The sequence below is a fragment of the Plecotus auritus genome (genome assembly GCF_963455305.1).
Source record: "Plecotus auritus genome assembly, chromosome: 6".
NCBI classification, from domain to species: domain Eukaryota; kingdom Metazoa; phylum Chordata; class Mammalia; order Chiroptera; family Vespertilionidae; genus Plecotus; species Plecotus auritus.
This window is the reverse complement of record NC_137773.1, coordinates 126,083,861-126,103,422: the sequence shown is the minus strand read 5'-3', so window position 1 is coordinate 126,103,422 and position 19,562 is coordinate 126,083,861. Positions and strand designations below refer to the sequence as shown.

Sequence of the window (19,562 nt, the reverse complement as noted above, 5' to 3'; positions counted from 1 at the left end):
GGTTGTCCAGTTTGTTGGAATAGAGTTGTTCATAGTATTTTTTAACAATCCTTTGTATTTCGGTGAGGTCTGTTGTTATTTCTCCTCTATCATTTCTGATTTTGTTTATTTGGGTCCTCTCTCTTTGCTTCTTGATGAGCCTGGATAGAGGTTCATCAGTCTTGTTTATCTTTTCAAAGAACCAGCTCTTGGTTTTGTTGATCTTTTGTATTGTCTTTTTGGTCTCTATGTTGTTTATCTCTACTCTGATCTTTATTATTTCCTTCCTTCTGCTTACACTGGGCTTTTCTTGTTCCTCTCTAACTATTTCAGCTGTAGAATTAGGTAATTTATTACCATTGTTTCTTGTTTTTTGCAGTAGGCTTATAGAGCTATGAAGTTCCCTCTCAAGACTGCTTTCGTTGTGTCCATAGATTTTGGATTGTTGTGTTTTCATTGTTGTTTGTTGCCATGATGTTTTTTATTTCTTCCTTGATCTCTCTGGTAACCCAGTCATTGTTTAATAGCATGCTGTTTAGTCTCCACGTGTTTGATTTCTTTGGGTTGTTTTTATTGTAGTTGATTTCCAGTTTTATGCCACTGTGATATGAGAAGATGCTTGACGTGATTTCTATCTTCTTCAATTTGAAGAGACTTTGCCTGTGACCTAATATATGGTCTATCTTTGAAAATGACCCATGTGTACTTGAGAAGAATGTATACTCTGTGTCTTTTGGGTGAAATGTTCTGAAGATGTCAATTAATTCCATCTGGTCTAGTGAGTCATTTAGGATTGATGTTTCTTTGCTGATTTTTTGTTTAGAGGATTTGTCCAATGGTGATAGTGTGGTATTAAAGTCTCCTACTGTGGTTGTATTGCTGTCAATCTCTCCCTTGATAACCCTCCAGGAGTTTTTTTTATGTATTTGGGTGCTCCTGTATTGGGTGCGTATATGTTTACCCAAAGTTATTTCTTCTTGTTGGATTGCTCCCTTTAGTATTATGAAGTAGCCTTCCTTATCTCTTTTTATGTCCTTCACTTTGAGATCTAATTCGTCAGATATAAGTATTGCTATCCCAGCTTTATTTTTCATTTCCATTCGCCTGGAAAACTTTTTTCCATCCCTTCACCCTCAGTCTGTGTGCATCTTTTTTTCTGAGGTGGGTTTCTTGTAGACAGCAGATATATGGGTCATGTTTTCTTATCCAATCCGTTACCCTATGTCTTTTGATTGGGGCATTTAATCCATTTACATTTAAAGTTATTATTGATAGGTACTTGTTTGTCTCCATTTTTATTCTTTACCCCTGTGTTCCTTCTGCGCTTCCTATTTCTTTCTTTTTCTTTTTTTTTTTTTTTTTTTTTTTTTTTTTTTTTTTTTTTTTTTTTTACAGCTGACCCTTTAGCATTTCTTGCATTGCTGGTTTGGTGGTAATAAATTCCCTTAGTCCTTTTTTGTCTGTGAAGCTCCTGATTTCACCTTCAATTTTGATTGATAGCCTTGCTGGGTACAGTATTCTTGGATTCAGACCCTTCCTTTGAATGACTTTGTATATTTCATTTTATTCCCTTCTGGCCTGATGTGTTTCTGTTTGGAAATCATTCACTAGCCTGAAGGGGTATCCTTTGTAGGTAACTTTCTGTCTCTCTCTGGCCCCTTTCAATATTCTTACTTTGTCGTTGGTGTTTGCCAATTTAATTATAATGTGATTTGGCGTCGGTCTTTTGGGGTTCATTTTGCTTGGAACTCTGTGAACTTCTTGGATTTGTGTGGGTTTTGTCTTCCCTATATCAGGAAGTTTTCTGTCATTATTTCTTCAAACTGGTTTTCTATTATTTGCTCAGTTTCCTCTCCTTCTGGCACTCCTATCATGCGGATGTTGTTTTGTTTCGTGTTATCCCAAAGTTCCCTTAGGCTCCCTTCCTGCTTTTCAATTTTTATTTCTAGAAGCTGCTCTATTTGGGTATTTTTTCCTGCCCTGTCTTCTAGCTCACTGATGCGGTCCTCTGCTTCTTCTAGTCTACTCTTGATGCCTTCTACTGAGTTCTTTACAGCAGTGATGTCATTTTTCATTTCTTCTTGGTCCTTCTTCATTTCCTCTTGGTTCTTACACATATTGTCAAATTTGTCTTCCATTCTTTTCATCCACCTTATGACCATTTCCCTGAATTCTTTCTCTGACAGGTTGCTTGCCTCCATTTCATTTACTTCCTTTTCTGGTGATGCCTGCTTTTCTCTAATATGCGGGCTGTTTCTTTGTCTCCTTTTGATCTCTCTTTGTGTGTCTGTTTATGTAGTTATCTCTCTCTCCTGCGTTGATTTAAAGGCACAAAATACAACACAACAAGGTACAACGCACAAGGCATTGAACACAAATGTATTCACGATATTAATAACCCCAAATAAAGATGACCACCAGAGAAAGGCGAATTAGAGGATGGAAGAAAAAGGAGAAGAGAAAAAAAAATAAAAAAAATGGGAGTGCAGAAATGAAATTGGGAGAAGGAAAACAGAGTAAGAGAATAAGTAAGAAGAGGGGAAAAAACTATATATATGGGGAGAAAACTCCAGTAGAACAGCCACTAATCCCAACAAATGCCAGCAACAAATACCTGGAGTGAATGCCACCTACAAACAACAACTAATATCAAGCAATGCGAGGGAAAACAGAAGCAAAAAACAAACACAAAACAAAACAAAAACAAACAAAAAGAAAAAGCAAAACAGTTTCACAAACAAGCAAAAAAAATCGATATAATCAACAATCAAGCAAACAACAACAAAAGGACAGAGAGAAAAAATATTTTGGATAGTGAAGACAGAAGAGAGAGGTGTGTATGGACTTGGAGCAGGGGATTGGAAATTAGATATATAAGGAGGGTGAAATTTTAATGGGGTAAAAAGAAGGAACAGGGAAAATATAAATCAGAAATAGGGTAAGAGAAACAGGACAACAAAAGGGGGAAAGTGAGGAAGAGAGTGTTGGCATAAAGGTAAAATTGAGATAGAGTAAAATGATGCTAAAGGAAAGATGAAAATAGAAAGTAGAAGACTAATCCCAAAGTAAAATTAAGAGAAAATAAAATGACACGTTTTTTTAAAAAAGGTAAAATAGTAGTAGTAATAATACTGATTGAAAATAAAAATGTAATAACTAAAGTAAAATCACGTGAGAAAAAAAAATTAGTTTCTTAAATAAAAGAAGAAAAAATAAAAATGTGTAGTAGTGAAGGTCATTCACTTCCTCTACTGTTCTGTTTGGCACTCCTGTTTCCTAGTCAGGACACATTTGAAGTTCCCTGTGTTCCACTGCTCCTCAGTGTTGTAAGCCAGTCCTGATTTTTAAGCAGGCAGTATGTCTCTATTTCATATTTTCCTGTATTTGTTTTTACACAAGAGTCAATTTGTGTTTCAACCCCTGGGTGGCAGTGTTTCCAGATTGACCTCCAGGTCTATAGATCCTCTCTAGGTAGTGTTTAGATTTGTTTTCCCTGTCGCACTTAATACCGGTTTGGTGGAATGGGTTGCCCCAGGGCTGGTTCTCTGATGGTTATTCCCCGCTCTGATCCCCAGGTTCCAGAAAAACAACTTTCCCCTGCAGTCTCTTAGCGTGACCCCAATTGGGTGATCCTATGTATTGGGTTTAGTAATCAGAAGCAAGGATTTAAAGAGGAAAAGAAAAAAAAAAAAAGCCAGAGTAAGTGTGCGAACTCTAGGGCTGCGTGCAGGTCTGTGCAGTCTTTTTTCCCCTTGGGTCTAATCAGCGGGACACTTTTAAAATTTTTAGCCTGTCCTTTTGCACCCGGATCAAAATGGCTTGCTTTTTAGAGTTCCCTTCTGTTAGCAGCTCTGCGGACCCCCTTCCACATTCACAGATCATGCAGCCCCAACAGCCACGGATTTTCCTAGGCGCAGACTTCCCCAGGTCTCCAGCTCCCACAGTGTGTGCGTTTCACTCTCCTGCTGGGGCCACAGACCTCACTATCCCAGACAAAATCGGACCTTTCCGTGGTGGAGTGTAGAGCTCCTCTGAATCCGCGTGCTTGTGCCACTCAGGGACTGATGTTCTCGGGTTCGCAGCTGTTCGGTGAGTGCTATAGTTGTAGATTTTCAGGCTCCCGATAACATCCACTTTCCCCTTCAAGATGGCGTGGTCTCTGCGTCCCATCTGGTCACTCCGGGAGGGAACCCAACAGCAGTGGGGGCTGCCTGGTCAGGGAAGCCCTGTCCGACAGTTCCCCACAGTCTCCTGGAGTATAGCTGTCCCTCAACTCACCAACAAACACTTCCCGTGTGACCACACACTCTCCCTTTGTTTTCTCACACGCTATCTTGCAGTCTGCCTTCCCGTTGGCAGCCATCTTTTTTTTAGGAATCTTTGTATTTCTTGTTTACTCTTCTGCAGAGGTGACATTACTAGGATCCTTAATAAATGCTTATTAGAGAAAGGAATGAAGCTCTGTAACCAGTGACATGACATTACATGCTGGCTAGGAACTAGGATCTGGGATCAGCTAGATTTAACCTTTAACCCCTGCCCCACCTCTTGCCAGCTCTGTGATCTTGGGCCAGTTACTTAATCTTTCCACTCTCATTTCCTTATTTGTAAACTTGGACTAATAATAGTACCTATACCACAGGGTTGTTGTAAGGATTACATAATGTAAAGCATGTGAAGTACTTAGCACATTGGTCCAGTAAGTTCTCAATAAAAGTTTGACAAGGTGTCTGAGGTGGCTGTTGTTATTAAATTGTGTTTTAGACATTTGCTTGAGCTTTTATTTTAGAAGCACTCAAAAAACAAATAAATGGGGGAGAAATGGGTATTGAACTTGAGGCATCGCTCTGAACTGTGGCATACAGGTTGCTGCTGTCTGCCAGCCCATCTGTGCATGTGATTGTGGTAAGTGAGCTTTTGAGTACCTTGTGCAGGTATGTTAACCACTTTCCCCTGGAAGGACAAGGAGTGAAACTGCAAAGTCTGAGGAAGTAAAACTGAGATAAGAGAATGGGTAAAACTTTCTTGTGAAAGTATTGCCCATTAGGTCTTCCAGTTATGAAACAGAAATAAGCAAATGAGCTAACAGTCAAAACAAACTTGAAATACTTTAATGTTTCCCAGTGGTAATAAACTGTACCCAATCTGTTTAAACAGAAAAGGCCATTGTAACATTAAGAGAGATTAGGAGTAGCATTAATTAACCAGCAGTCAACAGTCCTCTTTCCTACGTTAGTGTTTCCTTACAAATCTATCCCTCCCTAAACCTAAAAAAAGCACCTGTACAAGTGAGCTTCGTGCATGAAGCAAAGCCTAACCAAAATGATTATAGAACTAAAAAAGTAGGAATTCAGAGAAGTTGGTATTAAGACCAAAAAAAGATTCACACTTCAGGGACCTGTTCTGGCCTATCATTCCCACCTATCTCCCAGGTCTGCCTGAGTGCTGCCAACACAGAGGCGCTTGAGTATTTATGGAGTGAGGGGAGGCATGAGAAAATCTGATTGATCTGAGTTGTTTTCATGGCATCAGTGAGAACATCATTGACATATGTGGATGAGTGCAACAGAATCTTTTTAGACACTCGAAAGATTTATCATTATTTTTATTGTAACTCCTCTTAAATAAAGCTGCCTTTGGAGAAAGCTTTAATTCACTTGAGTATAAGCAATGAGTAGTTTCAGACATTTTATGCATGGTTCTCATTATTCTTGGAACTGCATTATTAATTCCTAGATGATGCTGAATTATTGACACTTAGTGTATATGCTTTGCCTGTTTTTTTCCTTTTTGTTTTGTTTTTTCATATGGAGGAAATAATGTTTTAGGACTGAATTTATAAAGCATTTCTCTTAAATTAGGGGAGAGTCTAAGGCAGGAGTGGGCAAACTTTTTGACTCGAGGGCCACAATGGGTTCTTAAACTGGACCGGAGGGCCGGAACAAAAGCATGGATGGAGTGTTTGTGTGAACTAATATAAATTCAAAGTAAAGGAGCGGAGGGGGGAGCAAGAGAACCCTTCGCTCTTTCAGCTCCGCGGGCCGGATAGAACAGCCGAACGGGCCAGATCTGGCCAGCGGGCCGTAGTTTTCCCACGGCTGGTCTAAGGTGATGGCTTGCTTGGTAACTTCTTAGTAATCTAGAGGCACCTAGATTTCAAATGTCCCCGTGCATGTTCCTCATTCTCTGAGACTGATGTTGCACATCCATACTGTTCTGCGGGGTGGGAAACTGGCATCATTCTCCGCACCACTCTTGTGTCCAGGCCATTACCAAGCTCTGCCAATAGTTCCTTCTGAATACCTCTGAATTTTTTCTCTGCTATCTTACAACCATCTTCAAGTCCAAGCTTCTCCAGGTCTCTGACCTGTACTATTGCAAGTAGCAACTGACTGGCCTTGTCCAGTTCTGCTTTTAAACCATGAATCTTCCTTCTCCACACTGCAGTCTGAGCAATGTTGAAAATAATAATAATAAATAATCTGATATTATTCTCCATTAAAATATTTCCAGTAAGCATTTCCAAATGGCAGAGTAAGAACCTCCAAAAATCTCTGTAAAGGCAATGATAACACTGGCAGGAATTGTCAAAATTAACTTTTTCAGAATTCTGAAAATTAAAGGCTTGCAGGAGCTGTTTAGCATTTATATAAGAAAGTCGTCTGAATCTTTATAAATACAGCAAACTCTGGGGTGTTTTAAGTCTCTATTTCAACTGCCCCTTCCCATCCCAGCTCCACATTTACTTTTAAAAACCAACTGCCTCACAGCTGAGGTAGCTGCAAAGCAAAAAACAAAAGAACAGCAGCCTAGAAGCCACCAGAGGGGACAGAATGGGTTTGGAGCTCCCCTCAAAGCCCTGCCCCCAGAGGACTATCTGGTAGCTCCCTAAAAAGCTCCATTCTCAGAATTTTTTTTAAAAAATATATTTTATTGATTTTTTACAGAGAGGAAGGGAGAGGGATAGAGAGTTAGAAACATCGATAAGAGAGAAACATCGATCAGCTGCCTCCTGCACACCCCCCACTGGGGATGTGCCCACAACCAAAGTACATGCCCTTGACCGGAATCGAACCTGGGACCCTTTAGTCCACAGGCCGACGCTCTATCCACTGAGCCAAAGCGGTCAGGGCTCCATTCTCAGAATTTGTTTTTATTTGAGCTGGCTCAGAGCTCACTCTGTTCTCTACCCCTAGGTTTGTAACAAAAAATAATAATTAGCAATTGAACATCGAAGTTGTCTGAGGTAGTGATACCAGCTGGGGCTAATAAGAGGCTAACCAAACACTAAGTAGGAAACACTGGGGAATGAAGTTTCAAGTGAAGGTTTTCAAAACTTCCAACATATTCCTGAGGATCTAGAAAACCACATGCATATATAGGGCTGTGCACATGCCCAGGACTGACCTGAAAAAGCACTTAATTGCTCACCTCTAGCTGACCTTGAAGCTCTAAGCATGCGGGAAGGAAATGCTAAAGAAGAGTTGTAAACTGCTTGCTAGTGCATTGGAAGCAAATTCCAACATAAACACAGAGCACCTTAGCAAAGGCTGGGAGACTTACTGGTTCAAGGTATTTAAGAAAATCCCTGTGCAATAATTAGCTAACCAAGTCGAGACCTGACTTAACCAAATACAACAAAGAACACAGACTTTACACATTTACCAAGTAAATAACTAAGCAAACAAAAAGGATAGGTAGATCTGTTTTTCAGAGTTGGCACATTGTATTATTTATATTGTCCTGTTTTCAACAAAAATTATAGGACATGCAAAGAAACAGTAAATATGGCCTCATATGCAAGGGAAAAAAGCATGCGATGGAAAGAAAGAAAAGAAGAAAAAAGAAAAGCATATAATAGAGACATGTCCAAGCAAATTTACATACTGTTGAAATTAAGTTGGTTTTATTTAAACTACACTGTTTGCAGTTAAGATGTTAGTTGTAATACCCAGGACAACCACTAGGAAGATAACTTAGGTGGGGGAGGGGGATTGTAAAAGAAAAAAAAGGGTGAATTTAAAAGGTATACTATAATATATCAGTTTAGCCGAAACTGGTTTGGCTCAGTGGATAGAGCGTCAGCCTGCGGGCTGAAGGGTCCCGGGTTCGATTCCGGTCAAGGGCATGTACCTTGGTTGCAGGCACATCCCCAGTAGGAGGTGTGCAGGAGACAGCTGATCGATGTTTCTCTCTCATCGATGTTTCTAGCTCTCTATCCCTCTCCCTTCCTCTCTGTAAAATATCATTAAAATATATTTAAAAACAAAAATAATATATCAGTTTAACACAAAATGAGACAGTGATAGAGGAACAAAACAAACAAAAAAAAAGACATAAAAAAGAAAAAAGCAATATCACAGACATAATTCTACCATATCAGTAATTAACATTAAATGTAGATAGTCTAAACACTAATCAGGAAGCAAAAATTAGTAGAATGAATTAAGAAAGATTATGATCCAAAATTAACAAGAGATATACTTGAGATTCAAAGTCAGAAGCATTTTAAAAGTTAATGGAAAAGATACACCATACAAATAGTCATCAACAGAGAGCTAAACTGGCAATACAGATATCAGACAAAATAGACTTTTGGAAAAAACTTGTCATTAAAGCTAAAGGACGACATTTTAAAATCATGAATGAGTCTTTATCAGGAAGAAGTAACAATTATAAAGATACGTGCAACTAATCTAACAACAGAACTTTAAAATACATGAAGCAAAAAAGTGACCCTGAAAGGAGAAATGGACAATTCAACAATAGTAGGAGGACACTTCAATAACAGATAACAAAAGCCAAGTAGGCGATCAAGAAGAACCCTATATAATAAAGAGCTAATATGCAAATTGTTGTCACACCTTAATGGCTCAGACACTCAACACTGGGGAGAGAGGAATGGGGACCAGCCAGGCACAAATGAGCTCGTGAGAGAGGAATGGGGACCAGCCAGGCACAAATGAGCTCACGAGAGAGGAATGGGGACCAGCCAGGCTGCAGCCCGAGAGAGAGACAAGCCACCCGCCCCGTGGTCCCGGGCGCCAGCGGCTGTGCCTGTGGCCCAGGAAAGGGACAAGCCGCCAGCCCCACGGTCCCGGGCACCAGCAGCTGGGGCTGTGGCTTGGGAGAGGGACAGCTGCCCGCCCCATAGTCCTGGGTGCCAGTGGCTGTGCCTGCAGCCCGGGAGAGGGACAAACCACCTGCTCTGCGGTCCCAGGTGCCAGCAGCTGCACCTGCACCTGTGGCCCATGAGAGGGACAATCTGCATGCCCCATGGTCCCGGGTGCCAGCGGCTGTGTCTGCACCTGTGGCCCATGAGAGGGACAATCTGCATGCCCCATGGTCCTGGGTGCCAGCGGCTACGTCTGCACCTGTGGCCCGGGAGAGGGACAAGCCGCCCGCCCCATGGTCCTGGGCACCAACAGCTGCGCCTGCACCTGCAGCCCAGGAGAGGGACAAGCCACCCGCCCTGCAGTCCCAGGCGCCAGCACCTGCTACTGCAGCCCAAGAGAAGCTCGTGGTCCTGGGTGCCTGCGGCCAGCCAGAGGGAGGGAAGCCTGGGTCCCAGGTGCCTGCAACCAGCAAGATGAGGGAATCCTGGGTCCCAGGTGCAGGGTGAGGCAGAGGCAGTTAGGGGTGATCAGGCCAGCAGTGTAGCAGTTAAGGATGATCAAGTTGGTAGGGGTGCAGTTGGGGCAATCAGGCAGGCAGGCGAGCCAGCGGTCCCGTATTGCGAGAGGCAGTTGGACATCCCCCGAGGAGTCCCAGATTGGAGAGGGTGCAGGCCCGGCTGAGGGGACCCCCCTCCCCCGTTGCATGAATTTCGTGCACTGGGCCTCTCGTGTAGAATAATTGAAAATAACAAACCATCTAGACCTAACCAACAACAGCAGAAGAAGCATTCTTCTCAAGTGAACTTGGAATATTCTCCAGGATCATATGTTAGGGCATAGTAAAATAAGCCTCAATAAATGTAAAAGGACTGAAATTATACAAGTACCAAGTAGGTTCTTTAACCACAATAGAGTAAAATTAAAAACTAACAACAGGATATTTGGGGAAATTCCCAAACATATGGAAATTAAACAACATACACTTAAATAAACAGTGGGTCAAAGAAGAAATCACAAGAGAAATTAGAGAATACTTTGAAATTAATGAAAATAAAACACAACATATCAAAACTTGTACACTAAAGCAGTACTTAAGAGAAAACTTATTACTGTTAACAGCTATCTTAAAAATTAAGAATGATCTCCAATCAGTAACCTTCCACCTTAAGAAACTTGAAAAAGGAAAGCAAATTAAACACAAAGCAAGCAGAGGAAGAAAATGATAAACATTTGAGTGGAAATAAACTAGAGAATAGCAAACAATAGAGAAAATTAATGGAATCAAAAGTTAGTGTTTTGACAAGATCAGAGTACTTTGATGTTGATAAAATTGACAAACCTTCAGCTGGATTTTACCGTATTACTCATATTACTAGTCAGGAATTAAATAGATGACATTACTCCAGCCTTACAGAAATAGAAAGGAAATTAAACAACATAATAGAAATGCTGTGAAGAATTGTATGCCAACAGGTTGGATAACCTAGGTGAAATGGACCAATTCCTAGAAAGACACTGTAACTGATTTCCATATGATTATGTTGTGGTCAAAGAACATAACTTGGTATGATTGCAGTTCTTTTAAATTTCTTGAGGTTTGTTTTCTGGCTCAAGATATGGTCTTTAAAAAGCTCACCTTTTAAAAACATAAAGATAAGTCAGTAGGCAGTGCCATTCCATAGTTAATGCTGTCTTAGTTGTATAAGAGCCGTGGATGTTCTGCATGAAAGATACCTGGCAGATGTGCTGTTGCTGTGTTCACTGCCTTTTGACCAAAAGAAGGCATGGTGTTAGCTGTTGTGTGATTAATAACCACAACAATAATGGTGTTAATAAAGTTGACACTACTCTTCATTGAACTTTTATATACACTCTGCTTACTGTGTTTAGACAGAGTAAAGATTTTATATGAATTATGTCATTCAATCCAACAATCTACTGAGATAAATACCATTGTTTTCACCATGTTTTAAATGCAGAAACAGGATGTCTAGAAGTTAGAAGTTAAGTATTTTGCTTGTGTTAGAATACCAGTGAAATGGTAAACTCTTATAATCCACATTTTACCATAGTCTCCAAGCATAGCTGAATGGTAGTGATGCAGATAAGATTCAGTAAAGATCTTGGCAGGCACTTTGAGATTTAGGACTTGGTTTCTGATGTGACAGGTCACCATGTGACAGTATTTTGAGTATACATACATGAGACAGCCTGTTACATATATTGCCATGTTGGTCACCTTTGTAGCCCTCGCTGCCTTCCCTAACATGGTTCCCTAGGATTTTGATACTTAACCTCCTCTGCTGTATCCCAGGTGCTTGGCTCAGTCAGTTTCAGTACAAGCAGTGATAGCAATAGAAGGTTGTTGATTGGCCTTTTTTGTCCCTGGTTTGTTTAGTCATTTAACATCTTATAAAGGAAAATCCAGTTCCCTTTAATTATTGGAGCAGAGGATATGAACTTGGTTGAAGTGTGTGTGGAGGGTGACAATAAAATTCTACTTTATTCTTTCGCAGTTGAGATGTTAAAGCTCATTAACAGGAACTTAAAACTTTTTATATAATTGATATTACTTTTGATTACCCAGAATTGAAAGTTACCGTTTTGAATAAAGCCCAATTTCATGCAGACCAGCCTTCCAGGTCTTTCAGGTTACTATTTAGAAGTGTTTCAGACACCAGTGGGGCTGAGAGATGCGGAGGAACTTTCCCAAGGTCACACTACTAGTAAGTGATGGCATTGGGATTTGACCTCAGTCTGATCCAGAGGCCTTTCTAAAATTATTTTCTTGAGAACCTACTGTGTGCCAGGCACTATGCTATTATGCAGACTGGCACTTGCCCTCAGTGAGGGAGATAGCCAAAACACAAGTAATAAATAACTGAGTTAGAGTATTGTCTGAAGTGAGAGGGTCCTGCTATAAATTGGATTGTCAGGGAAGGTCTTTCTGATGGAAAATAAACTGAGACCTGGAGCCAGCCAGGTAAAGCATTCTGTACAGAGGCAACAGAATTAGCAAAGTCCCAGGGGTGGGAAAGTGATTGGCATGTTGGTGTAATTGTCAAGATTAGAATTCTGGAGTGGAAAGTATGCAGAGAGAGCTGTGTCTTAAGGTTGTAGAGGCCAGGCAGGGCCTTCCAAGCATTGATTCTGACTACATTGGAGAACCATTAAGGGGGTTAATCATGCCAGGTGACATTTATGATTTAAAAACATCACTGGTTGTGGGAGAGGGGGCGGGTATTGGAGTAGGTGGAGAGGAGCACAGCCACTGTTTATATCTAAGACCAGAGAGAACAGTGATGGAAAAGATGATAAAAAATGGCTCACATTTACAAAGTAATTTCCACTGTTCTAAGCCCTTCACATATATTCTTAGTCCTCCCAGTGACCTGTGAGGGAGGTACTATTACTTTACCCATTTGTAGAAGTGGAAAGTGAGGTTAAGGCTAATAAGTGGCAGGGATTTGAACACAGCCAGTCTGGCTCCACAGGCTGGGCCTTTAGGCTCTCTTGTCTTAGCAAACTAAGTTCTTCATCTGTGTCTCCCACCATCCTCATGTCCACATTAGCAGCAATGAGGAAGGAAGCCCCATCTTTGGCTTCCTCACTCTGCCTTACCCCCATCCAGGGTTTCCTGAGCATGTTTGCAGGATCCTACAGAGCAGGGGTCCTCAAACTTTTTAAACAGGGGGCCAGTTCACTGTCCCTCAGACCATTGGAGGGCCGGACTATAGTTTAAAAAAAACACCTATGAACAAATTCCTATGCGCACTGCGGGCTCAGGATGAGTTGGCTGCTAAGCAGGACAGGCAGCGGCACCCGGCAGGCCGGATCAATGTCCTCGACAGGCTGCACATGTCCCGTGGGCCGTAGTTTGAGGACCCCTGCTACAGAGCATGTCTTCTGTCTCATTCTGACTTTTGCATCGGCCCTTGGGGATCACCCCTCCCCCCTTACCTAAGTGGATCCACACTCATGCCAGAATGACCTGTTATATCAGATGGCTTCCTTGCTTAAAATGTTGGCTTCTCCTGGCTTGCAGAGTAGAGCTTTAACTCTGAGAAATGGCCCTGACCCTCTGTAGGGAGAGCGCCAGTAACCCTCCTCTGTGCTCCCAGCCTTTCGTTGCTCAAGGGGAGGAGTGTGTAGTCGGCATTAGGAGAACAACACTACTTGAGAGTTAAACTCACACTGTAAAATAGTTGCTATTTGGTATACAGCAGGTACTCAAGTACTTCAATAGCATCCTATCTAATAAAGAGGTAATATGCAAATTGACCATCACTCTAACAGACAAGATGGCTGCCCCCATGTGGTCAAAGATGGCCGCCGCCATGTGGACACAAGATGGCCGCCACAAGATGGCCAGCAGGGGAGGGCAGTTGTGGGCGATCAGGCCAGCAGAGGAGGGCAGTTGGGAGGGACCAGGCCTGAAAGGGAGGGCAGTTGGGGCAACCAGGCCTGCAGGGGAAGGCAATTGGGGGTGACCAGACCAGCAGGGGAGGGCAGTTAGGGGTGACCAGGCTGGCAAGGGAGGGCAGTTAGGGGTGACCAGGCTGGCAAGGGAGGGAAGTTAGGGGTGACCTGGCCAGCAGGAGAGGGCAGTTGGGGGCAACCAAGCCTGCAGTGGAGGACAGTTAAGGGTGACCAGGCCGGCAGGGGAGGGCACTTAGGGGTGACCAGGCCTGCAGGGGAGGACAATTAGGGGCAACCAGGCTTGCAGGGGAGGGCAGTTGGGGGTGACCAGGCTGGCAGGGGAGTGGTTAGGGGGTGATCAGGCTGGCAGGCAGAAGCAGTTAAGGGGCAATCAGGCAGGCAGGCAGGCAGGCGAGCAGTTGGGAGCCAGCAGTCCTGGATTGTGAGAGGGATGTCCGACTGCCTGTTTAGGATCGGGCCTAAACGGGCAGTTGGACATCCCTTGAGGGGTCCCAGATTGGAGAGGGTGCAGGCTGAGCTAAGGGACACCCCCCTTCCCTCCCCCACCCGCACAAATTTCATGCACCAGGCCTCTAGTTTTGTTATAATATTGATAGAATGCCCTAGGAACTTCACTTGTTTCTATATTAGCCTATGGTAGAGTTGGTTTCATTATAATTGTTTTGCCACAGTTCCAAGAAACTATCAACAAGTGAGGACTTACAGTGTATATCAATCTCCTGTGAGTTTAACTGCATCAGACATTAGTGGGTGTTTATTTTGGAGTTTTTTTGCTAACATGCTCAGCAAAAAAACTTGCTCTTCATGGATTAGTTCATTTAATCCTCATAATAACACTATGAAATATAGATCCTATTAACTGTATTTTATAGATGAAGAGAATGAAGTTCAGAGAGGTTAAGTAATTTAATCATGTTCACATAGGTAGTAAGAGGAAGGATAGGGATTTGAATCCAAGTAGTCTGACTCCAGAATTGCCCATAATTACTACACTGCTCACACTAGCAAAAGAGAATTTGCCAGTGTGCAAAATCAGATATTTGAAAATCAGAACCTGAAACACAAAATTTTACCAGAAATTGCCTCCTAGAATAGGATCATGTGTTTGGGGGAACATTCTCATCGCTGAACTTTTTTCTCACTGAGTGGCACACCCAGTTTTAGTGGAAGGCTAACTGTATGTCATTAAATGACATAAAGGCACAATTATAACCTTGACTGATGATGACACCACAGGGACTTAATCAAATACTTCAGTTATTATCGATTAAATAATATTTAACATTGCTGCTTTGTATCTGTCCAGTTAGGCATTGTTAGGCACTGTCACTAGAGCAGAAAATAAGACAACAGTGGAACTTAGTCTAGTGGGGGGATACTAAGGCTCACACAGCTAGATGGATACTTACAAACCGGAGATGTTGCCATGTGGACAGGTTAGGTCAGTGCTCTGAGAGTATGTGACAGGGCCCTGCCTATCAGGTCTCCAGGGAAGTGACATTGAGACTGATACTGAATGAAGTAAAGTAACAAGCCAGGTACCATCTGGAGGAAGTGAGTTCCAGGCAGAGGGAACAGCAAGCACTAGGTGCTAGGACAGGACCATGTTGTGCTCCAGGACCAAAACGGTGGCCAGAAGGGCCAGAAGCAGAGAACGAATGGGGGGAGAGTCAGGTTCCAGCTGTCCAAGGCCTTGTGGGCTAGGTCAAGAATCTTCGGGGGGTTTTTTGCCCTGTTTGGTATGGCTCCCTTGGTTGAGTGTCACCCTGTGCACTGGGAGGTCACTGGTTCCATTCCAGCCAGGGTATGTGCCCAGGTTGCAGGCTTGATCCCCATTATGGGGCGTGCAAGAGGCAACTTATTGATGTTTCTCTCTCTCTCTCTCTCTCTCCTTCTCTCTCTAGAAATCAAGTAAAACATTACTTTTACGAAAAAAAATCTTAGTTTTTATTCTAAGAGCACCTGGAAGTTGCCAGATACCAGTCATTATTATTTAGTAAACACAGTGAGAGATCACTTCTCAGGATCTTTTCTAAGTAAAGCAAGTAATCTGCTGTCAGACGGGGCTTCAGAGGTGTCCGCTTATCAGTTACCATTGATAAATCATAATTCGGTGAGTGAAGGACTGTAATGGAGGTGTGAGTATATGAGTAAGGGCACAGCTGAGAGGTCTGGGAGCTGGTTCTGTTGAGTTGTAGAAATTCCAGCAAGAAGGAAAAGCTTTATATACTACAGAACTGTTCTGGCCAATGGGAGAGATTGTGGAGAGAAGGCCAAGACTTTCTTGAAATTGGAGCAGGTTGGCTCAGCCTGGAGAGATAGGAGGAGCCAGAGTGCTAGAGGCCTTGCTTGCAGAGTGGTGGGTCAGAGGTCCAAGCCCCACTTTAGAGCCAGCAAAGATCCTCAAGGAGAGGAATGGCATTATTGCTTTGTAGGTCAGTGGCTTTGGCAACAGAGTGGAGGAGACTGAAGATGGAAGAAACTCTGGCCCTGTGAGATCTGTCCCAGGTATGGAGTGTATGTGGAAGCCACCAGGCCCCGAGCTCAGGACATTGGCAGTGGGAGTAGCAGGGAGGAGACAGATTCAGTTAGTATTTTGGGGAGAATGTTGGGAATTATTTGGGCTTGTGAGCCAACAGATAGGGTTCAAATATTACTAGCTTGTGAGCTAGAAGTGTCTGTGTGCTGTAGTTTCCTGAGCAAAACAATGGGGGTGTGTCTCATAGGCTATGGTGGGGACATTGAGTGAGCTGTTCCTAGGGCCTTCTGTGGCATTGTATGAATTAATTATCTTAATCTTTCTGTCCTGTGAAGTGCTGGGTCAATTAGGTACTGTGATCTTCACCATGATAAATAAAGAGACTGAAAATTTCAAAGAGGTTATAAACTTGCCCAAGGTCACATTGTATTCAGAGTAATAGGGAGTGGCCCATACTGTTAGCCACTCTGCTTAAAATACCTGTGGTGGACAGTAGCTAATTGGGAGGGGAAAAGGTCAGCCCTTTGAAGAGATGACAGCTGAGCTGGAGACCTAATGTGTGAGAATGTACCAGGCATCTTGTGAAGAGCAAGGCAGAGCCTGGCTGCAAAAGAGCTTTCTGGGCCTAAGAATGGAGAGGTCAGTGTGCCTGGAGTAGAGTGAGTGAGCTAAGGAGAGAGAGGAGTAGGGAATGAGAGAACAGAGCTGCGGGATGGGGGTGGGTGTGTGTGTGTGTGTGTGTGGCGGGGGGGGGGGGGGGCGACACGGAGAGCAGAAGGGCTGTGATTTTATTCCAAGAGGACTGGGAAGCCACTGGAGAAATTTTAATGGTAGTGACACGATTTGTTGGAGGACTTCAAAGAATCACTCTGGCAGATGTGTGGAGAGAATTGTAAATTACCTGGGAGACTTCTTTCATAGTCCCTTGGAAAGTTGCTGGTGACAGGCTTGTCCATTGGTGCCCCAGATAATGTCTAGAAGTGACAGAGGTGTTGGAGTAGAGCTGACCACACCTGCTAGTAGCCTGGATGTGATGAGGGAAAGAGGAGTCATACATGACATCTGGGCTTTTACTAGTAGGTTGAACAGTTGGGGGGATGGATAGTGTCATTTACCCAAAGGGGGAAGTGTTTTGGAGGGTGGGGAACAGGGCAGGATGGAAAGCAAAGTTCTCTTGGACATGCTTGCTCCATTTGAGATGCATAGAAGACATCCAAATGGCACTGTTTAGTAGGCACTTGGATATGTGAGTCTAGGCAGAGCTTGGAAGCTGTCTGGGATAGAGACAGAAATGTGGGAGTCATTGGCATGTAGAAGTTTGGGAGTATGGGAGAAGAGAGACCATCCAGGGTGCTGCAGAGTGAGTGCTTTACTACAACACACAGTTTTGTTGATGGCCACAGTCCTCAGCATAGGGATAGCAGCTACAAAATAACTGAATGTATTCACTCCTGTTCAGGGTCTAATATCAGAAAGAGGGCCTTCATTCTGCATGTGATTGTGGAGGTTCTGCAAACAGGTGCTCACGTGTCCATGTGAGCACCTGTTATTCCTGCTTTGCTGGCCTGGGGTCTGCAGAGTACATGATGGCCTCGATGTGGGTGCTAAGCCACTCACTAATTGGACTTTAGGGGTGACCTGAATCCTGAGAAAGATTTAGAGCTTATACACAATAAAATCTGTTCTTTTAAATTAGCTCAGAGTCCATAGGGTCAAGTACAGTTTTAAAACTTTTCATTATTTTGAAGTATTTGTATATTTAAAGTGTATTTTGTAAGTTTTAACTTAGTTGGAACTTGTTTTTATCAACTCTTTTGTTTTCAGTAATAAATCAAGCTTTTCCCTCCTTGCTTTTGAACAAGGTTCATATGTTAATTTGTAGATGGGCTGATTGGAATTTATGTTTTAAAAATATTCAGAAACAGCGCTGGCTGGGTAGCTCGGTTGGTTGGAGTGTCATCTCTATGCTTTGAGGTTGCAGATTTGATCCCCAGTCAGGGCACATAAAGAAGCAACCAATGAGTGCATAAGTAAGTAGAACAACAAATTGATATTTTACTCTCTCTTTCTCTTTCTCCCCCTTCCTTCCTCTCTCCCCCTTCCTTTCTGTCTCTAAAAATCAAACAATAAATTTTTAAAAAATATTTTTTAAAATTTAAAATATTCAGAAACAAAGTTACTGTGTCTCACAAAAATTATTTCATGTTTCTGGTTGTCACAACATTCCACACTCTGTTTCTGTTGCTAGGACCTCTGGAATGTCCTAGTGCAGAAAAAGGGTATAGAACTCGCTTTTGGTGTTGTTGTTTTTTCCGTGAAGACAACATTTTATTTAAATTATTTTGTGTCTTCTAGCTTACTTCCAAATATGGATATCTGAAAGTGAAGAATTTAGAAAGCTAAAATTAAAATTGCTTTAGATTTTCATAACTGGAGCTTGATTTCATAGGGTAGCATGGATGAGATAGAAGTACACCATGTTTCTTCCCCCAGGGATTGTGTGTGTGTGCATGTGTGCACACATGCAGGCTTTTTAGGGAGATGTGCTTTGCTAGCCAGAGACTAAGAGAACTCAGCTGCCAGGTAGTGCAAATCTGAGTTTGCATCCTGCTTGTACTTTCTTGCTGGGTGATATTAGACAAGTTCACGTGTTTATCAGTAAAATGAGGATTATATTATAGGATAAAACACATAAAAAGTGCTTAGCACTGGGCCTGGCAAAGTAGTCTCGCAGTAAATGCCACTGTTGTACTGTTACCGGAAAGGGGACCAGGCCCTGAGCAGGTCTGCCTAGGGCTGGCCAGTAGTGTGTGGGTTTTTGACTTTGTGCAGGGAAAATTTCACAACACGAGTCCAGTGAATTTTAGAAGTCACTTATTAAAGCTGGGCACAGTGAAACAAAGAGGAACCTAGGATAACAGGAGAGGGACCAGTGGGGAAATGAGCCTGGGCTGTGCTGCTTTGGCTCACTAAGAAGTCAGAGAAAAGGGGGCCTAAGGGGCAGGTTCAGGGGGTTTGCCCAGGGTGAACTGCTGCTTCCCATTGTTGCAAGCCTCTCACGGTCCCTAGAGTTTAAGAGACACATGTCTAGTGGGAGATAAAAGGAGAGGAGGGAGGAAAGGGGTGGGCCTGCTTCTGGGAGGGAGAGCATGAGCTGGGACTTCCCTTTCAAGGGGTTTTAAAGGCTAGGTGTTTAGGGGAGGTCTTAGGGAAGGATCTCAGTAGACTATTCATCAGCTTTATGCAGATGTACCAAAATGAGATTTATTCTTTTTTTTTTTAATATATATATATTTTTTAAATATATTTTATTGATATTTTACAGAGAGGAAGGGAGAGGGATAGAGAGCTAGAAACATCGATGAGAGAGAAACATCGATCAGCTGCCTCCTGCACACCTCCCACTGGGGATGTGCCCGCAACCAAGGTACATGGCCTTGACCAGAATCGAACCTGGGACCCTTCAGTCCGCAGGCCGACGCTCTATCCACTGAGCCAAACCGGTTAGGGCGAGATTTATTCTCTTAACTTCATCTCTCTTTGGGTGT

The 19,562-nt window shown here is 42.8% G+C and overlaps 1 protein-coding gene across 2 annotated transcripts in view; it reads left to right on the top strand.

The window, feature by feature from the left end:
• The window catches only part of ATXN7 (ataxin 7), a 175,124-nt gene that overhangs the window by 89,001 nt on the left and 66,561 nt on the right, over positions 1–19,562 (top strand). The window lies entirely within an intron of this gene.